This window comes from Vitis riparia, chromosome 9 (genome assembly GCF_004353265.1).
Source record: "Vitis riparia cultivar Riparia Gloire de Montpellier isolate 1030 chromosome 9, EGFV_Vit.rip_1.0, whole genome shotgun sequence".
Taxonomy (NCBI): Eukaryota; Viridiplantae; Streptophyta; class Magnoliopsida; order Vitales; family Vitaceae; genus Vitis; species Vitis riparia.
Genome location: NC_048439.1, coordinates 13,460,951 through 13,471,139, shown reverse-complemented (window position 1 = coordinate 13,471,139; position 10,189 = coordinate 13,460,951).

The following is a 10,189-nucleotide window of genomic DNA, read 5'->3' as shown; positions in this document are numbered from 1 at the left end:
TAGCTCTTGTGGTGTAAGAAAGACTGTATTCTCCTCATCTAGCTGGAACATAGGGATTTTGTGGTAGCCGTAGAAGGCGTCTAGAAAGGAGAACATCCCATGCTTAGCGGTGACATCAACTATCTGATCTATCTAGGGTAAGGGAAAGCTATCCTTTAGGCAGACGTCATTCAAGTTGGTGTAATCAACACAGACTCATCACTTTCCATCATTCTTCGGAACTACCACCACGTTCGTGAACCAGTCTGGATATTTAAGTTCTCTGATAAATCTGGCTACCAATAATTTGTCTATTTTTGTCTGTCCGAATGAAAATGTCGGACCTTTTGCTAGATAGGCTGTGAGGTGAGTGAGACGTTAAGTTTATGGGAAACCACTGATGGATAAATTCCCGGCATATCCGAGTGAGTCCAAGCAAAGATGTCTTTGTTGCGCTTAAGCATACTCTTTAGCGGTTCTAATTCCCCCTGGGTAAGTAGAGAGTCGGTATAGGTGATTTGATCTGTGTCATGTGAGAGGCACAGTGGTTGGAGTGGATCAGTTGCGGATGGATCTTTCTTCATCAGGCTCAATAATTGCTACTGCTCCCTTGCGTTTGACTATTCTAGACATGTTTCCTCATCGGTTGGATGTCCGAACTCTAATGTCACCTGATAGCATTAGCACGCGGCTAACTGGCTACCAATGAGATCAACTTATCTTTCTTCTGTGAGGTAGCTCACCATCTAATGGTATGTAAGGAATGACTTTCATTCTGTGAAGTCATACACACCCTATAATGGCATTGTGTGGGGACAAATCGTCGACCATTGAGAACCATACATTCAAGGTGACTGGGCTAGCTTAGACGGGCAGCACAACATTGCTTAGTGAAGTCATTATAGCTCCATTGAAACCAGACAACAAATATCCTAGGTTTTCTAAGACAGGTAGTGAGTAGCCCATTTGCTTGTAGGCTGACATTTGCAAGAGGTCAACTAAGCTACTTCGGTCAACTAGGATTTTCGTTATGTCAAATCTGTCTACCCCCAGTGTTAAGATCAGGGCGTCTTTGTGTGGTTACAACACCCGATTAACATCTATTGGAGTGAAAGTGATTGTGTCATCGATGGGGCACAAACTTCCTTCTAAAAAGGTGCGCTGAATGGAGTTAATCTGTTTTCTTACAGAGGTCGCATGGAGCAACCTTTGCCTTTTCCGCTTAAAGTTGTGTCTATCATCTATGGGGCCTCCATGTATGCAGTTAATGACAGCTCTAGAGTTGTCAATGATGCAGGGGTTTGGACAACCGTCTTTTGCGTCATCTCTCTTTGCCCGCTGGTTATGTGGACATATTGTTTTAGGTGCTCGGTCTTAATAAGTTTCTCCACCAAGTAATGTAGACTCATGCATTGCTTGGTGGTGTGGCGGTGATCCTTATGATAGGAGCACCTTCTATTCCGATCTTGTCTAGTCAGATCTATCTTGATTGGCTCTTGTCATTTGAAGTCTGACAGACTGTGGATCAGTGGGAGAAGTCTTTCATAGGAGATATTGATGAGGGTGAGTCTCATTTGCTACTGTTATCGGCTATTTCGCCTTTTGCTAGCTTGCCTCGATTGATTTGATGGCCTAGAACTCCCCGTCTCGTTATTCTTAGTTGGACGATTGGTGACCAAGACTTGTTGAGAAGTTGATCGGACATCGTCTTCGAGCATATAATATTTTTCCACTTGTCTGAATAGGTCATCCTTCATTGCAGGCGGCTTCTTTGCGAGGGACTCAAAAAATGGTGTGCCCGTGCTGATGCTTCACTTGAAAATCTACAAGATGACATTCATACTATAAGATTCCACTTGGAGCACTGCTTGCCCGAACCGCTTCATGAAGTCTCTAAGCGACTCGTTCTCCTATAGCTTGATATTCTGCAAGATGCTTATATTCTGCTTTGGTGAGCAGAACATAGGTTGTGGCCCACAAAGGCTTTTGAGATATCCTGGAAAGTGTTCACGGAATTCTACGGGAAACGGTGGAACCAAGAGAAAGCTTGGTCGTGCAGGCTGGCCGAAAAAACCTTGCACATCAGTGCATCGTTCCCCATGTCAAAGGTCATGAGTTGTCTAGAGTGCATGATGTGATCAAATGGGTTACTCATTTCGTCGTACATCGTGAATTTTGGCACTACAAACCCTTTGGGCGACTCATAGTTAATAATATGGGGGTTGAACGATGTGGAAAGCATGTCATCCAACTATCGATTGATAGAGTTGGGCGGAGCTCGCGTCAATAGTACTTCTATCTACTGCCTTGGTAGCTAAGAGGGTTGTTCTGACATATTTGCTACGACTAGGGGACTTAGATGGGCCCTTAAAGTTTCTAACATACGTGGTTATACCTCCATACCTAGTGTTGAAGGTCCCAGTCGAGCTCGCATCGTGTCAGATAAATATGACCTTCTATCGCGCCTCCTCTTCCTTGACGCCCAAGTAAAGCTGGTGTCCTCGTTCGACTGGGCTTGGTGAGTTGGCGAGGATTCCTCCTCAGATTGTCTCAAGCAGCTACCAAAGGAAAACTTTATGCCCCCGGGGTAAGATGCCTCAACAATTCGTCTTAAGGTTGTTTGTCGACTCTGAGCGTGTCGGCTTTGAGAGGGGCTTGCTGTCGACTTAAAAATTGGCCCAATTGGTTTGAGAATTATCTACTTAAAAATTATATTTAATAGAATTAAAAAAAAATCAAATCAAATCTTATTAATAGAAATTAAAAAAAAAATACTTTATATAATTGTGTTTTTTTATTAGGTCTGTGTTTATTTGTTCTAAGGAAATATTATTATTTTTAAATAATTTTTTTTATTTTATAATTTTTATTAAAATGAATATTATATTAATAGTGTCAAATGATTTTTTTTTTTTTCTTTTACTTATAATGTGATGTATTAACATTGGAGCAAATTAGAGAGCTTATTAATGAAAAGTAAAAAAGTTAGCTTCATATATATCAAGTGTTTGAAAATCAACACAAAATATATATCACTTAGAATATGTTTGGTTCTTAAAAATTCGGAGAAAAAATGTAGAAGAAAGAAAATAAATAGAAAAAATAGAAGAAAGAAAATAGACCGAAAAAATAGAAGAAATAATGAAAAATAAATAAAAATTAGATTTAAAATTTTTAAATATTACTTCAAAATCATTTCACTAATTTTAACTCTTTAATATTAAGATTAAATATTTTAAAAATATATCAGTTTCTAACTAATTATAATTATATTTGATTTTCTTTTCATATTTTTTACACTATAACCAAACACGAAAAAATCATTTTCCTTAATATTTTTTTCTTCTTTTACGCTATGTTTGGCTCTTGGAAAATTTCCAGAAAAAAAAAAAAAAGAATAAAGAGAAAAAGTAAAAGGAAAAATAAAAAGTGAATGAAAATGAAAAACAAGTTTAACCTCAATAAATTTTTTTTTATACATTTTTTCAAACTCATTTTACTTATTTCCCTTTATTATATAAAAATTAAATAATTTTAAAATATATAAATTTTTGAAAAAAAAAATTAATTATATTTTTCTTTGTTAAACCAAACATGAGAGTCATTTTCCTTAACATGTTTTTTTTTCTTATTATTTTATAGGAAAAACACATAGTATAAATACTTTTCGATAACCAAACATAATGTTAATGTTAAGTTTCATGTGAAAACTAGTTTTCCCAGTAAGTAATTCAGCCTTGTCACTAACAGTAAGCTTATCTGAGCATACAAGGTCCCTTGTAATGCTGGAAATGTGAAAGCTACTACTCTTATTCCTTGAAGAATTTAATCTTTGACTAATCGTTCATGGGGAAGTTGAAAGTGAATTTTCAAATGGTTATATATCACCTAAAGTGGAAAACATATCTTTATCAAGTGATTTATACAATGATTTGACAATAATATCTTCATCATTCCAACCACCATCGTCATACGCCCTTCACTATCAGCCCAAGTAAAGGTAAAACTACATTTGAAATAATAAGAAATTAAAACAATTTAAAATTTTTTAAACACTTTTTTATTTTTCAACAATATCCCTTTTCTTTTTTCACATCTTTTGCTTCTTTGATTTTTCCTTTCGCCTCTGTTTAGTTTCCAAAAAGTATTAACTAAGGAAAAAATAATGATAAGAAAAATTATTTTCTCATATTTGGTTTCATCATTATTTTTTTAAAAAAATAAATATAATTAAAATTAATTAGAAATTTATATATTTTAAAATTATTTGATCTTTATATAATAGAGGAAACTAAGTGAAATGAGTTTGAAGAAACATATAAAATAATTTATTAATTTTGAATTTATTTTTTCTTTTTTTTCCACTTTTCTTTTTCCCCCATATTTTCCCTCAAATTTTCTGGAATCAAACATAGCCTTCATCTTTATGAATATCTATTATATTTTTTCCATTAACTATTTTTATTAATTCAAACATGTAATGCTTAAAAGTTGCAATTGAAAAACTTAGGCTATATTTAAACGGTTTTTTTTTGCTTTTGAGATAAAATAAATAAATAAAAGCATGCGTGGTTTTCAATTATTCTCAAAACAAGTTTTTAAGATTCTTTTTTTAAAAAAAAATTATTTTAAAAAAATATATTTAAATTATTTTAAGTTATTTTCGCTTATTTTATGATGCTATTTTAAACATTAATTATACAAATATGAAGAATATTTGAAAATAAAACACGATCAATAAAAGTTATTTTTAAGAAACATGTGAAAAATAGAAAATAGATTGACAATATTTCATGTTCCTAAACAGATTTTTGTTTTAAAAAACATAAAGAATTATTTTTTGAAAATTATTCCCAAAAATCATTTTTTGGAACTATTCTAAAAAATGTTCCTAAACATACCCTTAGCCATTAATGAATTAGCTTAATTTACATACAAATCCCAAATTAAAAGTACAACTGATAATTTATTAAAAATATATATTAAATATATTATATCTAACACTCATCAAAGTTTAATGGATTCTAGTGAACACAAAAACCATCCCATGGACCACATCAATCAATTACATGCTATAAAAGTCAGGAACAAAGACTTAGAATAATGGAGTTGTAATCGTAGAGATATCAAATTATGCAAGTACAAGAGATGTACATCTAATTTATGGTAGTGTTTCTTATTATTGTGTGCTAACTCATATAGTTGAACTACATTATATTGGTGAAAACGCAATCTTCTTATTTAAGTGTGATTGGTGGGATGTAACAAATATAGGAAGGGATATAAAACAAGTGTGTCTTTAAGGATGGTAGTGCATAGTAGAGACTGTAGTGCATCACTTCCTAATTAGAGGGATGACTTATCTTGGTCATCAAGATGAGTTTCTTATGGTGAGTGCACTAGTGTATGTAATGTACACTGGACATGACCTATAGTGAATCATGACACAAGGCTATCAATTGTCATGATTCACTAAACTACTATATTACATGGACTCTCAACCTTGAGAAGATATTGAGCATGTGTCAAAATCAATAGAATGCTTTAACCTATGAGTGAGATCTTAAAATGGTCATATATCCTTATAGATTGAGTCACTATTAATAGAGGTTGGTGACAATAAGTATTCTCAATAGAAGCATTATGATATCTCATGGATTGAGATAATATGTCCCATTGGGTGATCCAAAAGACATATGATCATGAAATTTATGGTCGTAGTAATTCCTTTAGTGGAATTTGACATATATTCATTGGAGCTAAAGTTTGTCAATTAATTACATAATAAGTGAAATCTATAACTTAAGGATTTGAGAGGTATTCTTGATAGATGATAGCACGACCTTGTTAGATTACAAACATTAGTTCAAGAGGAGTTTGTATGCAATGGATAGTAAGTCATAGACCCAAACTTCTTCTCATTGTTATTTACATAGGGTACTGAAGTGCAATTGATTCTCTTTAGTGGAATGTTAAATCAAGTTCAGAATTGAATTCTGAGAGAGCTAGTACTCCTAGGAGTCCCAATGGTCCCCACTCTAAGCTCATATCCCGTAATGATACAATTTATGAGGGTTGGATTGACTCTAGGTTCACTCTTGTGCATAAGGGTATTTTGGTCATTACACAAAATTGCTTAGGGGATAATGAACAAGGTCTCTAAATTGGGTTAATTGATTAATTAGATGTTCCTATATGATTAATTAATCAATTATGACCCATTTTAGGTTAGATTAAATGACTCAAGGCTTGATGGACTCAAGTCACTTAAGCCTAGTGGACAACCCTATAAATACCCTCTTAGGGTTAGGGTTTCCTAATGACTTTAGTTAATCATTTTCCACCTCCAAAGAAAGAGAGAGCGTCAATGTTTTCACCCTTTCAAACCCCACACTTTGGAGTGCCAAGATCATGGTTCGAGTCATCGGACTGAAAATCTTAAGTGTATGAGACCTCCAGACTATTCAAACATGTTCTTCACCGCGAGTAACTGATCTAGGCACATCCAAATCTAATTATGAGTACTATATCTCTAAATCTATAGTTAATAATGGTTTTTATTGCCATTTTATTATGCTATGATAGATTAAGAAATGCCTAGGGAAAGATGCATGTGCCTTACAAGATCCAAGATATGGAAACGAAGTAATCCAAGGTTCTTAACAGTGTTCCCTTAGGTGATCCTAAGGAGGTGTACTCATGTAAATTATGGTCATAGTAGTTGTTTAAGTACAACTTAACATAAGCTCTTAAATAAATAAGATCAATCAATTAAACACACAATAGGAGGATCTATAACTCAAGAATAGTAGAGGTAATCTTGAAAGGTCAATAACTTTCACTTTATTAAACTTCGGATATTAGTTCATGAGGAGATTGAGCGCAATGGATAATAGGTCACAGACCTAAGCACTTAGTGTCTCGTTGTTATTTACATAAGGTATTGGAATGCAATTAATTCTATGTAATGGGATGTTGAATTAACTTTAAAAGTGGATTATGAGGAAGCCAATATTGTGTTATGGATCATAATGGTCCCTAATTGAGCTCATATACCTTGTTAGCACGGTCTATGAGGATTAGATTGGTTCTTGGTTTACTTTTGCGCACAAGGGCATTTTGGCAATTAAGTAAGGTTGCACAAGGGTTAGTCAACAAAGTCTTTGGATTGGGCTAATTGATTCATTAGATGACTTTATGTAGTTAATTAATCAATTAGAACTCATTTTGGGTTAGATTAAGTGACCTAAGCCCTTGGTGGGCTCAAGTCACTTAAGCCCAGTTAAAGAACCCAATAAATACCCCTTTAGGGGTTAAGGTTTTATGTTAGCCATCTTCCACCATCCAAAGAGAAAAGAGTCATAGTCTTCACCCTCCATACCTCCCATCGGTTTTGTGCCAAATGCAAGGATGAGTCATCGCAATGGAATATCGTGGGTCTACTAGGCATTCTACGACTTCGTTCAGATTCTTCACCGCACAAATTTGATTTAGGAATGTCCAAATCTAGGTAAAGTTTTCTCTTTTGATATCTAAATCCTATTAAAGGTTTTCAATTGCATATTTTCCACTATGCATAGGATTTAGAAAAACCTAGGAATAAAATCATGCGTCTAACCTAATCCTAGGATCGAGAACGGAGTGATATGAGGTTCCTTACATAGATAAGACTTTTTTTTCTTTGTTGTTCAATTTCTTAAGGTAGAACATTATTTCTCTCAAGTAAAGATTTGTGTTCATTCTCTAAAAAAATAATTTTTTTCAACATAATTTACTTTCTCTTCTTTTAACACATCATGCTCAATTTTTAGAAATTCTTAAGCAATAGTTATCTTGATGCATTTGTTTAATAATAATTGATATTGTTGTCACTATCACTAGTATCATCTTTATTAGACACAACAGATGTAATGAAATTAAGAAAGGTTTTTTTTTTGTTCATACTTGTAATCTTTGAGGCTCAAAGGCTCGCTCTAACTTGATTTCGTGTCGATCTAAGTAACTTGCGTGACCTTTTTAATATCTTTGGGATAAGGATGGTTAGATGACACATGTCCTATCCCTGCACAATTAAAAGATTCAATATTTTTTTCCCATAGAGGTGACCTTATCCATTTTCTTAAAGGAATTGTCAACTCTCTTTCTCTCTTTGAGTTGTGTTTTTGGAAAAGTTTTTTTGAAATCTCATGGTATCTTTAATTCATTTTGACAATAAAGCAAACTCTTCTCTACCTACTTAGTAAAAGCTTTCAGACCTTTTTCCTTTATTCTTAGAATCCTTGAAAGCTTTCTCATGGCTTTTGAATATCAAGAATGGCTATCTCATAAGTTTGAAGGGATCTCACAAGTTCATCAATTTTCATAGAGTCGTCTCATTGCTTTCCTCTATACCAATAACCTTAGGTCTAAATCTCTTTAGGAGACATCTTAGAATTTTTCTTAATACTTTAGACTATGGAATTTTCTCCCTAAGGTTAAAGCTTGAGTTGCTATGTCTCTTAGCTCAAAGTAGAATGTAGGGAAAGTCTTATTCTCTTGCATTCGTATGCTCTCAAACTTGATAGTAACCATTTGAATTTTCGAAAACTTCATAGCTAAAGCGCCCATATAAGTGACTGGGAGAATATCCCTAACTTCTTTGGCACACTTACATGTGGTTATCCTAAGAAATTCATCAAGACTAACCCCATTAAAAGATCTTGGAATTTTTCTCACTACCTTAGACTATGAAATGTTCTCCCCATGGTTAAAGCTTGAGTTGACTATGTCTCTTGGCTCATAATAGAATGCAGAGAAGGTCCCATCCTCTTGCATCCATATGCTCTCAAACTTGATAGTGAACATTTGAATTTTGGAAAACTTCATAGCTGAAGTACCCCTTTGAGTGACTGAGAGAATATCACTAGCTTCTTTGGCACACTTGTATGTGGCTATCTTAGGAAATTCATCAAGACTAACCCCATTAAAGATATTATAGAAAGCTTAAACAGTCACATCATTGCCCTTGTTATCCGGTTTATCTCATTCCTATTTAACCTTGAGTTCTCTGGTAGATTTCTCAATACCATCCAATTTCATTGGCAGCCCCCATCTAAATCCCACTAAGTTTCGTACCTATTCTCCTTGTATTTTCTAGAAAAACTCCAATAGAGCCTTCTAATGTGGATAATTGTTATTATCAAAATAGGGAAAGATATTAATAGAAGATCCAATTCTCTATGATTCCATAACTTAGATGTAGCATGATTGAAACAATTTTGATTTTGAATTTTTTTTCCTCCTACTCTATTGCCAATTAAAAGTTTTTAGATTTGAATTAGGAAACACATATAGGGGGTGAATAGGTGTATAATTCTTTTTAGCCCAAAATTTATTGTTTTTAACCTCCTCCTTTGATATAGAGAAATGGAAAAAATAAACAATACATAAGGCAACAATCTTTACCTAAAAAACCACCCATGCAGTCTCTGAAAGACTGTGTGGCTATAAGAACCACGAGGTCAAAGATCTCGTCATTATTCCATTATCAAAAGAATAATACATAGTTTTACCTAACAAATGTTATCCTAAGTCTTATTGTCCAATACCTGTATTGAACTTTATGTACCTGATGCAACACTACATGATGCCCATGGACTCTACCTTAACACCTCATGAGATGCATTATCTCTCTCTCAACCTAAGGAACATGAAGAAAAACTTCTTGAGAGTTTTGGATGCAAAGAAGGCTAATACGATATTTCCAATATTTCTATCAAAGGAACAAAATCAAAATAACAAAACCATTTAGGCATTATATCTATAGGATAAAAATACCTAGTGAATTGAAACTCAAATTTCCAAAATAAAATTAATTAAAAAATAGAATTGCATAGAGGATTATTGAACTCAAAATAATAATACAAGTGCTCATTAACATGGACGAAACAATGCATTTAGTATAGGTTTTAGTTAAATACAATAAGTCCCCACTTGTTTGAAAATTCGTTAAATACCTTACTTATTTTAAATTAGAGGAGATATGAGTGAAAATAATAAATGAGAAAGAGAGGGAAAATATTTAATAAAATTTCAAATTAATGGAGATCGCGTGTATTTAACCAAAATATTGGGAAGATCAATAAAGTTAAGTCTTTTAATTTTTAAAGCAAGAATATTATTGTTAGGCGAAACAAGTTCTCCTAGTAATAATTTTTAAATTTTTGTTAAT